Source organism: Brachycentrus maculatus, unplaced genomic scaffold, assembly GCF_059751285.1.
Source record: "Brachycentrus maculatus isolate JH-2025_06_01 unplaced genomic scaffold, ASM5975128v1 h1tg000050l, whole genome shotgun sequence".
Lineage (NCBI taxonomy): Eukaryota > Metazoa > Arthropoda > Insecta > Trichoptera > Brachycentridae > Brachycentrus > Brachycentrus maculatus.
The window spans coordinates 1,441,647-1,458,422 of record NW_028280804.1 but is presented as its reverse complement, the minus strand read 5'-3'; the positions used below and the strand labels follow the sequence as shown (position 1 = coordinate 1,458,422).

The 16,776-nt window shown below is 32.8% G+C and overlaps 1 protein-coding gene across 7 annotated transcripts in view; it reads right to left on the bottom strand.

Moving 5' to 3' along the window:
• ps (RNA-binding protein Nova-1-like protein passilla) overlaps positions 1–16,776 on the bottom strand; it is a 103,523-nt gene that overhangs the window by 21,106 nt on the left and 65,641 nt on the right. The gene's annotated exons all lie outside the window — the stretch shown is intronic.

The window sequence follows — 16,776 nt, the reverse complement described above, 5'->3', positions numbered from 1 at the left end:
CGTAAAACTTTGTTATTGATCGCAAGTTTTTATTTATTTACGCGGTTAATTTAAAATACTGGTTCGGTCCGACAAACACGGATATTGACTTTCAAAATGAGCCTTATAAAAACAACAAAATGCAATTAGCATCCAGTGCATACAGTATTGCCTCTGGAATTTCAAATGAAATGGTATTTATTATTTCTGATCATCGAATTTAATCACGATTGAATTCAACAAATGGAATCAGACATTTATTACACATTCATTAAAATTTCGCGAGAATATACGTATAATAAATATTTATTTTAAAAATCAACAAAAAGAATAAGTTATTGTTGAAAAAAATGCTATATAGATGGGTTAATCGAAGACTCTACTAAAGTCACCGCATCAAAAGTCACATCGTTTCATCACTATCCTCAATGTAACTTTCATCAAATTTGCATACTCAAAGGCTGGAATCGTAGAGATCTTCTAACTCTTTTCCGCACCCAATGATCCATAGGGCATTGCGTCGTATTAACTCAGTGTTATCTTGGTCGTAACTTACATTAAGGCAAGGTGATCACTCCTGCGCTTCAGCGACCAGTCTAGGGTAATATTAAATAAATACTAGAGTGTTAAATAACTAAAATTTATTTTCGCCCCTCTCCCCCTGGGAATCGAATCCGGGACCTCCAGCACGATAGCTAAACGAGCTTACCTTTAACGCTTAAATGTAAAGTGATAAGATCTTACAGTTTTTAAGTTTATGGTTTTATTAAAAACAATACCTGATTAGACACTGATTTGTAAGAAAAAATATTTAAAAATAAAATGGCTTAAAAAGTAACAGATCAATTTATTTTGTTACCCTTATATGGTGCTTCAAATTTTCCAGTGGAAATGAATCCCTAAATACTTTTTAAAGTAAAGATTGGATTTTTCATAATTTATTCGCAAACGAAGCGATTATCGCTCACCAAATTTAGGAGTATATACAGACATCGTGTAAGTACATTATTTTACTTAGTGTAAAAGTACCCGATGTTAAGCACATACTCGATGATAAATGGCTACATTTCTATGACTCCACAAAAAGCATGAGAGAATGCGGGACTTCGTTTGTGCACTGGATAAAATTTTCGAAAACACAAAAAAATGTCGGAATCTCCATTTCATTACTACTAGCAATAAAAGGATCACGGATATCTAATGCCTTGGCCGGACTCATTTCTACTGCGGCATTGCGCGCCTATTGCGGTCCACATTGCAGTGGAAATTGTTCCGGACATATCGCTCACTCCTTTCAAGAACGTCATAAATAAAAAAAACTTGATTTTTCAGGAGAACATTTTCGAAGTTTAAAAATATAATACAATGTGTTAAAATAAATATCAAGCCACTTATTGAACTTTTTACTGTGCAACAGATCTTTTTAGGTTAAACCTGAAGGTTTTTTCTTCATTTGAAAAATATTTAGTATATTTAAAAAAATTACTAAATAATACATTTTATTCAAATGCAAAAACAACACTTTCTGCCCTGTAGCGGGCAAGTATTAAGTTTAAAATATGCCTCCTTTTCTGGGATATAGTACGTTTTCTGGACATTCCAAAAACATGCACAACTGAAAATTGACGATTTTTTATTTATGACGTTCTTGAAAGGAGTGAGCGATATATACAACCACAACCCGAAATACATACGCGTGCATAACTATAATATTTACAATAGATATTACGCATATTAAATTTTCCAACTAGATTAACACATGGTATACAAACACTTCAATTTATTGGATTATGTAAGTACCTACGTACCAAATACGCGAAAATAATCCGATTGGATTTGCATAATGTGCCTGTTTTTGTATCCGAGCTCCGTACGTGTCCTTATTTAATATTCAATTACGCGAGTGAAATTATTATTTTACAGGGGAACAACGTTCATTATGTGGTTTTAATCCCTACAACGCAGTACTTAAAATACTCAACATCACAAGAAAAGTAGAGCGCAAAAAATCATATTCACGTTTTGGTAAGAAAAAACAACTGATAAAAAAGTAATATAATCTGTGTCAGAAAAACTTCTCCTTTTTTGTTATGCACCATATTTTGCGTGGGTAGCAAATGAATGAACAAATGTGGAGGTCCTCACCAAAACGTTACATTTCCACTATAAATGATTTTAAGTAATCAGGAATTGTAGCTTGTAAATTTTTTACGTTTTGGTGCGATTTAATGATTTCATATTAGTTCAACACAGGATTGGTCACGTTTTGTCATAACTTTAATAAAGATTTCGATAGAATACAGTAAACAGAACAGATTAGTATTTAAAGGATTTTTTGTGCAATATTGGAGATGTGACGTTCTGGTGAGGACCTCCACAAATACACTCTCTTCTTTATAGATTTCGAGTCTGGGTAGTACAACAATTATTTCGCCTTCTGGGGGCATTCTTAAAAGTTCGTAACTCAACATAACACAACATCGACTGAAGAAAAATACGCATTTATTTAATATCGTTCAATATAAATTCGTTGTGAAGCATGTTACGCGGTTTGCGCGCTTTATTTTGGCATTGGTGAGTCAGTTATTGCATAACGTTACATTATGAATAATCGAAAGGAAACTGGCCGTTTTGTAGAGCAACTCGATATGGATGACCGCCATGAATGATAGATGGGAAATAGGGTCTAGTTTCTAGGTAGAAAATGCTGACGGATTTGCGCCGACAGTACCTATACGAGAACATAAATGAAGAATTTACAAAAGTGCGTTTCCAATTTCATATTGTACCAGCTCTCTACGATAGATCTAAAATTATGTGTTCGAAATAGTCTAAATATGATACAAAGATCCAACACTATATGCAGAGTAACGACAGAAATTTGATCGGAGACAGAAGTATTATGTAAACTGTAGATGGTTTATATTTACTGCGTAAACTTGGCTTTACTCGATGTTTCGATTTCCATCGCAGGGGTCATTATCCATAATGTTCTTGTACTGAAGTTGCGAAAAACATATGGGTATTCACCATATTACATATTATATTGCATAGGGTCGTGTAAGAGAATGTGAAATCAGTTTGATTTTGAACTTATTGGTGGTAATGTAGACGTTCCAAGAGAAAGGTTGTAAAAAATAAACAAACAAACAAAAACACATTTCGAATTAAGCGATATACGCATGCATTCGAGCAATCAGTACATTTCAATACTTATTACAACACTCATTAATCTGAAAAGGTATGTTTGGTACTAAGAATTCGTGTGTTTAGTTTTTTTCTATTTTATTATACCTACAGTATAAACAGACAAAACATTAAAATACATACAAAGTAATGACGTCGTTTTTCCCTTTAATGTCTTATGATTCATGTAGGATTTAGCGCAATATTCCGTTTGTTTGGGATTCCGAAAGCTTGAGCCCAGAAAAGCTCTCTAAACGACTATATTAAATTCACTCATTGTACAAAGGAATGAAATCAGAGACAGTTTGTAGGCTTGAATGTTGAAAAAGGCGGGATAAAAACGTTTTGCATTTTAATTTGGAGCTATTTTGGAGTCGAGCGCCGTAAGCCACATGCCACAAAGATAACCAATAAAGGGGACCTATTCGGAATGACATCCTTTAATGTTAAAACGTAATTTTCCTCCGCCCCTATACTTCAAATGAACAAGAGAATATGGCAATGGTTTTAATAGCCGATTTTAAAAGACGTACACACGTACTATTGATCGATATAAATCACAAATCGGTACAATTATTTAGAGAGTATGAAAATTCCATAAATTCTTTGTTTTTTTGTTTAATTATTGGAAGTTATTCAAAAGTATTTACGTTTGAATTTGGTTAATTTAAACAAGGTGACTTTGATTACCACATTAGTTTACTGGGAAAAATATGATTTTAGCCGGCATCAGGTTAGATATATACAAAGGAGAGGGATTAGATAAGTAACTACATAACTTTAAAAGTACTATTATTTTACTTTTTACATATTTTTTTGTTTAAAGGTATAGAGAATCGCGCCGAAAGGTCTATTGTATCACATAAACTTTGCTTTGAAAAGCTTTCGTTAAATTTTCACAAACAAACACGACACACCGAGAAAAGATAAAATAGAAAATAGAAAAGATAAAAATATAAAGAGTGCTTAGTAATTTAATGCTTTATTGTCGGTCGGTGTTCGGACACACATCCGGCAACTGTTTCTCTTTTGCGTATTCATTTCAGAAATCGAAACCTCAGGTAGAAGCAAACGCTCTAACTTTTTAGATATTATCATGATAATAAACAGAGTTTCAGCGAAACTCTTTATAAATATGCGAAACAATACAAAATATTGTTACACTAAAAGCGCTGAAAAGTTTATTTCCACCGATTACATAATTTGATCCGTGAATCAATTTGATGAGAAATCTCTACTAGTCGCTCGAAGTGATGACCTTTAACACCGCATTGCATCATTGCTGATGATGTCAAGACATCTCAACTTAGACCTTCAGCCACATTCTACATACATTAAACTACCGATAAATATGATAATAAATGCTCGCAGCATCTATGCATAGGTAGGTGCTACTCCGACACCACAACCGGACTCGATAAAAACAATTAATACAAAACGTGTAAACTTTTTTTTGTTTTAAGATAATTGTAACCGTTTCAACAACGTTAAGGTGCGCTTCTTCTAACCCTTATCCGCACCCAATGGTGCAAAGGGCACTCCATCGGGATCGTTAATAGATGAAGGCAAGGTGATCACCCCTGCGCTTCAGACACCAGTCCAGGGTAATATTAAATAAATGTAAGAGTGTAAAATCACTTTTCTTTATTTTCAAATTGAATTGAACCCGGGACTCCCAGCTAAATAGAGACGGTAGCTAAATATGCTAACCATTACTCTCATTAATTCCTCCTCTCCTTTCCTTCTCCTTCCTGCAAAATCTATTTTTTTTATATACCATACCCTTTTTTACCTCTTAATGTTTTTAATAGTTATTATAACATAAATGTGTAATTGTTTAATTGGCTTTATTTTTATTAATGTAACTATTTTTGTTAATGTAACTTTTATACTTTTTTAAATGTAAAGCTGTACAATTCCCAAACAAATAAAAATAACATAAAATAAAATAAATTACACATTGTATTTTTTGTTTCAAGATAATTGTGACCGCTTCAACAGTCGAGGTGCGCTAGTAACTCGTAAGTGGTGTTGAATTATTTATCTTAATGCGTATTTAGGACGCGTAGGTAGGAAATAGCCCTCTGAACTAAAAGCCTATATTACCCTGTGCGCGTAATTTCTAGAATTTAACGAGACCGCAGTTATGAAATGGGCCGCGCCGAATCTGTTCCGTTTGGCACATCACCGACAGCGCTGTATGGGATTACAAGAAACAGGGCCACAATGGCGGACAGTCCTAGCGACATTGGCTCGAGTTATCTAGAGCGGGCTTTATCATCGCGAAAATAAATTACGGCACAGAGATATTACACTTAATTATTTACGAACGCGTGGGAGACGTAGGACGTAAATAATCGCAAATTTATCAACTGGTACAACAATAGCGACCGCGCGATAAATACTGGAACGGTTGCAAAATCACGAAATATCAGAACCTAATCTGAGGTAAATGTTGAGATAAGTTAAATGGTGTCTTCTAAACCTTATCCGCACCCAATGGTGCATAGGGCACTGCATCGTATTGACGCAGTGTTACCTTGATCGTTAACAGATGAAGGCAAGGTGATCACTCCTGCGCTTCGGTTACCAGTCCAGGGTAATATTAAATAAATATTAGAGTGTTAAATAACTAAAAAAAAAATCACCCCCTCTGGGAATCGAACCCGGGACCTCCAGCACGGCAGCTAAACAAGCTAACCATTACACCACGGAGGTGAACAAATGGTGTACATGGTGGAAATGGTGTACCTAACTTAATCTCTTTTATACTTCAAATTGTGACATTTAAAGGCAAAACACAATATATTAATTTTCTTAGATTTGAGATAATCACGAAAAATGTTAACATCTTTAAGACAAAAACAAGAACAAAAAAAAATATACCTAATATTTGTTTGTTTTGCATTAAAAATAGTATGACATTTTGGCACATACTATGTTTCTAAAATAATACAAAAATCCAAATCTATAAGGAATTTCTAATTCTGATTTTACAGGTTTCTACTAAGTATTCAAAAGTAACTCGTTTTTGTATACTTAAAAATGGATATGTCAGATTATTTGTAGGATAAAATACAATAACTCGTGTAACATGTAAAAATAACAATACCTTTGTACGTATGTATATCGCATGTTTCGACGTAATTACAAAATATATATTTTTTTAAATAATCGAAGCGATTAATAATAAACGTCATCGTTGATTATATATTTTAACAATTCATATCCCCCTTCCGCCGACTTGGCGCGCAAAATGGATTCCGACATTGATAGCTACTATTATTCCATTGAAAAAATACATATTCGCAAACATTTACCTCGATGAGAAATGGTAAAATATTTTCCGGATGTCCGATTTGATCGTGAAAAATGTGTCACGTGTATGGCCCGCGGTAATGTCACGTCATAATAAATTATTTGATTTGGACGCGAACAATAGGAACCCATCACTTACGGAACGAGGTTTGCAGTCACACAAAACTTCAACCGTCTCATTCCAAACTAGAGACCTCTAAGGACTTACCTGAATTTGGAATTACACGACCCACTTTAAACTTCAATACCCAAAACATAACTATTATAAATATTTAGCCGCCAAAATAAGCGCCAAAATCACATTTCATCGGATTTTTGTTGACATTTTAACTATCATTATTTTTAGTAATAGATTTGTACACATATTATATACGCTTATATTAACCCTAGATAACTAAACTTTATTTGTAGATACAATACCATTTGTGGATCGCACAATATTGACATATGTAGTAGCTGAGCGGAATAGTGATTTATTGTTAAATGTATCTTACATTCATTCCTAATAAACCAAACTTAAGTGCCATGTAACCGGTTCCTATTATTAATAAATACTTTCGATTAAGTTTAACGTTTTTAATTGCGTAGTCCGCCAGACGAATGTTTAGTTATTAAGGGTTAAAATGATGTACCTTATCAATCTAGAAGTGTCATAAAGTTAGATTATGAAAATTACACCATTCTTTATTAAAATTAAATTAAAACGGAGTAGCGAAAAAATAATAATGGAAAAGGAAGGTGCGAAAAATAAATCACAATATCAAGTTTCATTTAGAAAAAAGCCTATCGACACGAATACTTCAATTTCGAAACGATTTTGTTATATTGTAACAAGTTCACGATCTGTTTAATACAAAAAAGCAAATTCAATACAAATCCGACTCCCAGTACAGACGTTATGAAATGTTCCATTATTAATACATTCATCACATTTTACTGCCGGAAAAAAATATTCCTTAAAATCACAGACAACGCGACGCCATAGTTCAAAGCAAACGGATAATTGGCAAAAAACGATATCGCTAGAATATTTAGCGAGTATATATAAAAGTTCATACTTACAGCGATGAATAAAAAATTGAATACTTTCTTAGTATTTTATTGGGGTCGGCCCATTTACTAACTGTACAGGAAGACGACCTAGAATTTTGTTGACTAACTTTATTTAAACGGGGAAAGAACTTAAATTGAAAGAAAAAAGTAAAATGGCTTCGAAACTTTAGCAATCCGTCGCGGATACATGTTTGAATTCAAAGGATCCATATCTGTGTAAGATTTGTTGGTAAAAGCGACGAGGGGAAATTAAAATCAAGATATAAAACAAAGGAAAACGATTTTCATTAAATACAACGAGACATGATGCTTTCATCAGATTGAAAATTGTATTTCTATAAATATTGTTGCTTGAATAATCCTCATTGAGCGCAAGAAACTTATTATTGAACGTTATTCAAAACTGAACTTAAGCCCAAGTTGATATAATACAAAGCGTTAAATAGATATTAGAAAACTTGGTGAGTACGACACAAGAGTAAAGTACCGATTTTCCGTGAATGTTGCTCATTGATGCGACAAATTGATCGTTTACAGAGGTTATTGAATCGGATGACATTTGTCATTTTCCACTAACGAAAAAAGATGTAGATTTCGATCGGAGCCAATCTTTATCTGGCTTTGTCTCTGGTAACCTCTATAATAGAAGCGTTGCCTCCATTGTTCAAAATAATCATATCAAAATATGTCTGGTTTTGACGAGGATCAAAGTATTTCTTTAGATCTTGTGTTTAATGTATAAAATATCATCCCGATCTTGTAAAATATAAAGGAAACAAAAATTCCCGCTACGATTATTTGCCTGAAATAATCGTGGCACCGTATCGCGTCTTTTATTCAACTTCAAATTGAATAATATTATATCGTAATTTTGCAGAATTACTTACAAAATCGCATTGCAACGAAAACATCCCGCAATCACGCTTCAATAAGCTGGCATTCACGAAAACGTATTGTCAATTTTAAATTGATTGTGTCGTGGGGCCAAACACATTATTTTTCTAACTATTTTGTATCTCACTTTCGTTTTGTATTTTCCCGGGATTTTTGTATCGCCCTATATTTACCATTATTAGTTCTGAACTTTCAAAGTATGAGCCGTTATTTATTTCAGTTTAGTCAAACGGAGCTATGGGAAAATTTCCACGAGTTCGGCCGAGCGCGTGGACCTACAACTGGAAGGTCCGCATTAGAGGAAAAGTTTTGCTAGCTTACGTGGGGGAGAGACAAAACTCAAAATACCAATGTTTAATATAAATTAACCAGGCGTACCACGGATACAGGGGTGGGGTAAACTCGGTAAAATCTACGACCATAAACTGAACGTAAAAACAAGGTAAATAAGGGCCTGTTACTGCATAATCATTTTACTACAATACTTATATGTTTAAGTATTATCATATATGTAAAAAACACTGCTTTTCTCTCTTATCAATGTAAATAAAACTAGAGTTAGATACATAAAACGAGTCGTAACATAGTTGTAATTTTTATTTTATTACATGTATGTTACCTACATTAAATACGACTTTATTTATTTATAGTCTAGAATGTCTGTTAATTGCAATGCTAAGTGATATTTCATGTAAGAACAGTTATAATAGCTATAAAATAGGTTTAAGCGAAAGTTGAGTAAGTACATCCAATTCTATTACTTTTTTTAGCATTCGTTAAAACTCTACGAAATATTATATTTCCCCTTACAAAACCTAAAGCGCAAGAAGAGTTCAGTTATACTGTACTGTAGGAATGTGTTCAATGTTTTATTTTATAGTACGTGCATTATCGAGTGCAACCTTCGATTGCAGTAGCTCATTCATATTCCATATAAGGACATTAAATAAATTGTATAACATGAAGTCGTGCCAAGGTTTTGCCTGACACATCATGTTTGTGTTGTGCTAGTTTATAGTTGGGGTCTAATTAATTTTATCTTTATTAGTATATATTCCATCGATAAAGTACATCAAATAAGCTACAGTAAAAAAAAAATGAGATAATATTATTTCATTATAATTTATATTTGAAGCACTAACTTTGTGATTTTCTATTTTATAATTAAAATGTAACTTTGCTTTAAAATCACTATGAATAATTTATAGTGATTTTAAAACAAAGTTACATTTTAATTATATTATTTCATTATTAAAAGAAATTTAAATAAAATATTAAAATATAACCCGTTTGAAAAACCTTAAATTTACGTCCATTTTTGATATCTAATTACCAAAATTTACCCTTTACTCAGTGAACCCGAAATAGATAACGACGAATTTTAATACATGAAATGTTATGTTTTGATTATATTATATGCTTTATTAATTAAAGTTATATAAATTGAATGAGGCTTAATAACTTTTCCGTTTAGTTAATAAAACACTCATAATTTGAAGGAAGGGTTAGAAAATAGATATTGTAGGATATCAAGTTAAAATAACAAAACATAATTTTATTAGAAAATTTGTTAGTCTAAATAATTATCGTAATTCGGAAATCGAAACTAGGTTTCCCCGCGATGACGAAAAAGCAAACAGTATTATTCTGCCGTCAAAATACCTAAATTCCCTTAATTGGAACATACCAGGCAAATTGTGAGGAAGTCGAAAAATACTTGGCACGATCAGATCAATCGGAAGCTAAAATCTGGCGGTGTCAAAAATCAGCGTAATCGGAAAGCACGTATGACTAGATGTATGGATGTGAAGGAAGCGAGGAGTGATTATCAGGACAGAAGAGTGCGGCGTTCATCATCTCTGCCTACCCCTGCGGGAAAACGGTGTGATGGTATTAGTAGTAAAGGGTGGTCCAACTATAACGCTCGACGTTGATTGTAAATAAAACAAAAAGTTTTCAGAGAATTATCTTATTTTTTATTATTATTTATTAAAAAGATCTATGACAATTATGTGTGAAACAAAGTATTGGCCAAATGCTCGCCACGGCTTCAGTGGCATACCTCTATCCGATGGTCCATATTTTCAATGACGCTGAGGCATAATTGAGGTTCAATGTCGTTAATGTGCCGAATTATCATTATTTAGTACAAACATGAATTATTCTGTACCAAAGTCGTGTAAAATGGCAAACTTGTGAATAAAATAGTCAATAAAACACGACGGCTGAGTACAGAACCTTGTTTAACATTTTATGTAACATATGAAAGCAAACGCCAAATGAATGTTACCAAATTGAGAGCGTCCCATTATATACGAAGATGTAGATTTTTAGTTAACATAAAAGTGATGTTGACAATGGGCGAATGTGATGAAGAAAGGGGATGGCTCGGAGTGGGAGTATCGCGGTCGGGCGGGCACAATGCGAGCTTTGAAAGCTCTCGTCTCCCGCGACTCGAGTGTGCCGAGTGTGCCGAGCCGAGTGGCCCCGCGCCTGACGGAATACGCTGACCGCGCAGGGAGCTACTAGCTGCTCGCCTCTCTTCACAATCTGATACCCTGGCACCTATTCTCTTCACACTACTCTCGCGCGTTGCGCCATTATGAGAAAAAGAATTCCGAATTCGCGAAAGATTCGTCAAACTAGAACACGTGGAAAATCGCGTGAAAACTCGTTCACTTATTAGTTGCATTAGCGAAATTGAGGGTGGGTTTTGTTCGAAACTCGTCATTCGCTGCCAGAATAATTGTATTTAATATATACTTTCTTTTGTAGTCTTCCATTGTACACTAAAAATGTCAATATTCCATTTATGATGTCTTTGATTAAAAAAAATATTAGAAGTATACACACTTCCATAATATCGAAAACTAAATGTCATTGAAACAAATTTTTAAAGGTTTCGACAAAGGAAATTTTAATAAACATGTAGTATTAGTCTGCCTCAGAGCAGTAGTCAGCGCGCTCGACCACCGTCCTAGAGGTTTGGGTTCGATTTGATACATCACTTTAAAATTTATTTCATTTTTCACTAGACTGGTACCTGAAGCGCAGGGTTGGTTGATCACCTTTCCTTCATGTATATCACGATTAAGATAAAACTGCTCTTATACGGTGCAGTGCCCTATGCACCATTGGGTTCGGATAAGGCTTAGAGGAAGTATTATATCACATACTTGTATTACTCAATACAAAAACGACAAAACGCATAAAATTACTATAAAATAATAAAAATATTCCTGAAGCGTATAACGTGACTACGTCGTTATATTTACATACAAATTAATGACAACAGGAAAGCTGTAAAAAAACAGGTACCTAAATAATTTTGAACTGCTGGAAAAATATACTATGTGAATATAAAATATTCTTTAAAAACTTCCTCTAACCCTTATCGCACCCAAAGAGCGCTGAATCGTATCCATGTAGTGTTTTATTTTTATCGTTAATTATGTGAAAGTGGACGATTCTGCGCTTCAGATACCAGTGATATAAAATCAATGTCAAAACGTTCTTACGAATCGAACCCAGGACCCCAGAAAATGTAGCTACACGTGCTAACCATTACATTGCTGAGGCAAACATATTTGTATTTTGACGTTTTATAAAGATAATATAAAATATATCTATAAAGCATACCTTGTAATTATTGACGAAGGATTACAAGGTATGCTATACAAGAAGTCTAGAAAAGCTTACATTGTCAGTGCGATTACAGACCCAAAGATGTTGGTTAGGCCTATTTTAATGATGGTTTATATTCGATGTTCATTATTTTGCAAACGGCTTAATCGTTTGTCTTGTTTTAAATATCACATGTTTCACGAATGAATTCAAACATTGACTAAACCTGATTATTTGCAGAATTCGAAATTAATTTCCAAAATAATTGCATCACGCGTTAAAGTGTTAGAGAAAACATCAACCTACTTGTCGGTCGGCAGAAACGGCTTTATTGGCGCAATATTTAGAGAAAAGGAATCCGTACTGGTGACATCACACCGTTTTGTCTTTATAGATGCGCTTCAACGTTTATAGTAATTTTATTACATAGATTTTTATATATTATTGTGTAATAATACTACCAATACTACTAAGTTTTACCCGATAGGCCCTTTTTGAAGTCTTATCAAATCAGATTTCGGCGTGTTTAATTTTAAATACACATGTAAAAATGTAAGGGTTTTTAGGTTTTCACAATCTCTTAAAAGTTTTCGGGAAGAAACTGTCGACGGTAAAACAGCTTTACAGGGCGTCAATTTCAAAGGGCTGAAAGGCTTTTCACTACGTAGCTAATGATTACATATATTTTGGATATAATTAATAGCCATAACGTAAAGCACAACAAAACGTTTTCTTGTAAAAAAAGATAGTGACGATTGTGTGAAGAAACCCCTAGAGAAGGGATGCCATCATTTTCTCGAGTTAAAATGAAATATTTATTCAGAGTTGGGGGCGTATGTAAATTCGATATGTACTTTATTATAAAATAACGATTGAACGAAATCGTACAAACTCCCCCGTGCCTACAGTATTCCGAGAGACGAGAAGAGCTCGGAACAAACAACCCAACAACGAAGCCTTTCGATTGATTAAATAATTTTATGGGTCCCAGCACCATCAATAAAGATAGACATTTTTAATTGAAGCGTGATGGAGGAGCGTCAGTATTTTGTGAGTGTCCTTTTTTTTTCTTTCGGGAGCTAGAGAAAATGAGGAATTATTTTCAAATCGCTACCGGGGTTTATGCATTCTTTATACTTAAAAAAAAACAGTGCATTTTTAAACCAGTTTTAACTGTATTCAGAGTAAATTTTTAATTTATTTTTTTTATTATATTTTCGTAATATTTACTTTTATTGTTAGATTTAAATTTTGTAAAATCTTGTTAGCTATCTTTATTATCGAGCCTTTAATTTAATTATTTTTACTCATATTTACTTAGATCAAATTTTACTTAAATCGAAGTTTACTTCGATTGAAGTAAAATTTGATCGATAAATAATAAATATATTTATATAGTCAGAAGTTATTTATTTCTATCTGTCTATAAAATTATCTCTTTAAGTTTAATTATACCTTCCGGTAACGGAATAAATATTGTTTTATAAATACTTAATTATAAGTCATATAGCACGGTTCCAAAATAATAAATGATAATTACTCATAAGGAATATATGTACGTAGAAACATGAAAGTATTATGCTTTCGATTATCGACTAAACCGTGAAAACATTTGAGTCAATCTGGCAGATCCTTTGCCACCATAGAAAAATGTGGAGACACTAAAGATAAAAATTCTGTTAAGGTGGAGACTGACCGGAGCATTTCGTCGTAATGTAACACGTTACGATGCGAGCATTCGTATAGTCAGTACAGCGAGCCGAGCGCTCCATCCATAGTTTCGGATGCTCGCCACGAGCGATGTTACGACGTTATGTTACGACGAAATGCTCCGGTCAGTCTCCACCTTTATTGATGTGTCTCATCAACGAACAACATTGACAATGTAAATGATCGTGCCACAGCCACTTTGGGAGTGGATCTTTATTAAACAGTGTGCGTCATTATTTTTATACGCATAAATGGGGGAAATATATGTTTTCCAGTATTTCGGGGTAAATACGTTCAGAGTCTATATATAGAGTCAAAGTGATATCTCTTCGGAAAATATTATTATAAGAAATGTATACTTCCGGCGTAATAAAATTTCGCGGGTTGAAATGGAAGTGGACTAATAAGCGGAATGTATGACAAACACGGTAACAGCTGCGCCTAGCAAAGGGGAGGAAAATAACAAACTAATATGTTAGACTTGTACAAAAAAGAAAATACAATTTTATTTTATGCGAATCGTGAAATTTTATTTAGGTTCTAAGGTAGATATATAATTTCCACAAAACTGTATCATATAGTAGACACACAAGTAAAATAACATTTAACGCTTTTACTACCAGCGCATTTACAATGTATTTGCTTAATTATGTTTATTTTTTCATTTAAAAAAATAATAGTAACACACATACAATAAATACATACATCAAATTATAATACTCGCGCTTAAACTTAATGTTTTTACAAGATTTTAATATTTACTGGCAGTATTCAAGAATTCAAAACTGTTTACGACCAAAAGCGACATTGCAAACAGCAAATTCTAGACACGTTTAATGCAACAAAAACATCATGTATTTGTTGCATAAAAAACCTAGCCTAACTAATGAATTGGTCGATCGAGTCCTAATCGCATTCATGCAAAACTACAGCTCATGTATGATTCAGTATCTGATAATTTGAACAAAAAAAGCTTTTGAATAAAATGCATAAAGTTCTCTAAACAAAAGATATTTTCAATACGTATAAAATATCGTTTTTCAAACGTAATGTCAAACTATTTCCTTTCTGATTACATTTTCTTTGTTATTTTACCCTGGCGTGCCAAAAAACCTACTTCCCGATGTTTCAGCCGCCATATGGTGAGCAATTAATTGCAGGGCTTTCTATATATATTATTATGTATTTTTTTAAATCCCTTATTTAGTGTAAACATTGGTCATATTACATTTACATTACTTATATTATTTTTAATTTTACTTGGTAAACACCAATATTTCCTAAAATCTACTGTGATACGTATTTCCATGCATTCTGCACCATTAGTGATGCGGAATATGTATATTGAAACATGGGTCACAATATTTTTTTCTCTAAATTGTGGTATTTAACAAGTAAAACATGGATTAAAAAGCATTTTTTTAACATAGAGAGAACTATTAATTGAATACCGAATAAATTAAATTATATACGTTATTTCAATTTATTCTATACATATGTATATAAAATAAATTGTATAAATATTATATTTATAAATATATATATATATATATATATATATATATATATATATATATATATATATATATATATATATATATATATATATATATATATATATATATATATATATATATATATATATATATATATATATATATATATATATATATATATATATATATATATATATATGCCTTTAAATAAAATAAAATAAGTGCATCAAACCAAAATGCAGTCATTCGTTGTCTCTCTTCATCGCGGTGCGATTAGAGCGGGATGAATAAAACGTTGGTATTTTTTTTTCAAACTAGAAACCTCGTTCCACATTAGCCAAGGTTGATTGATGCCAGTTGGAGAGCCGCTGAGTAGATCGATAATGCATTTTTTTGTAGGTTAGAACGAAGCACTGCTGTGGTTAGGTAATAGTGATAATCGACGTAGCCATCGCACACCGAAGCGATAGGAACACGATATAATACATATAACATACGATTATATCAATTACAACTACCTCGACATATAAAAATCACAAGCCTTCGTTCGGTTTGCTTTCGTTTTTGAATGTGCTTAATTTTGCTAAAAAATGTTAAATGCGTACATCAGATACTTTTTATATCATAAAACAAAATGAAGTATTTTAAAACCACAATGGTTTCAATTTGTATGAAAACGTTTTAACATAATTGAATTATTGTAATTTAATATCGACAAGTAGCAAGTTCAAAATGTACGCGATTTGACTGGAATCGGTGTACATATAACGTAAGGACCGGAAGGGTCGATTGAAAAAGAAGCAGAGCCAACAACAAAATACAGTATTTTGCTTAAATTTCTTAGTTACATAAGTAAAAGTCGCAAAATTAGAAATTGTCGTAAATGAGTTTCGGAGATATCTACGAACATGAAGATATAACTAACCGTCAACCATTTAGTAAAAACAGAAGTTATTTTCGGATGTAGCTAATTAAGACAAGTTTATTTTCCCATCAATTTTAGTTTCTGGTGACCAATTATAAGTTCCCTCTAACAAATGTATACCTATATATTTTATTTAACACCGGCGTACAACGGACATGATATTATGACACGCTATATTCTATACACGCGTATTACACATTTAATAAAGCGTAAATGCAATACAAATTAACGGTGGTCGTCGAAGTGAATCTCGGCGTACAATTTATTGTTACAAAATATAATTGTTGTTATTATGAACGCGATCATTACGTCCAATCAATGGAAAACGGATCGGAATCGTCGACGAGATATTCTTAGAATAATTCAAATTTAATCTGTGAGTAAAACGAGATTTCTAATCGCGGAGAGTTGCTCAATAACCTTTAGGGTCAATTCTTTATCGCCTAACGGGAGATATTACGTGTTTTGTGACTCCGAATCTTCAGTATTTAAAGAAACAAACCGAATATATTATTTTTATTATCATCGCGCCTAAAGTATTTACATCACTCTTTGAACTTCTATCACGAAGTCGTCGGTAGAAACCTGTTC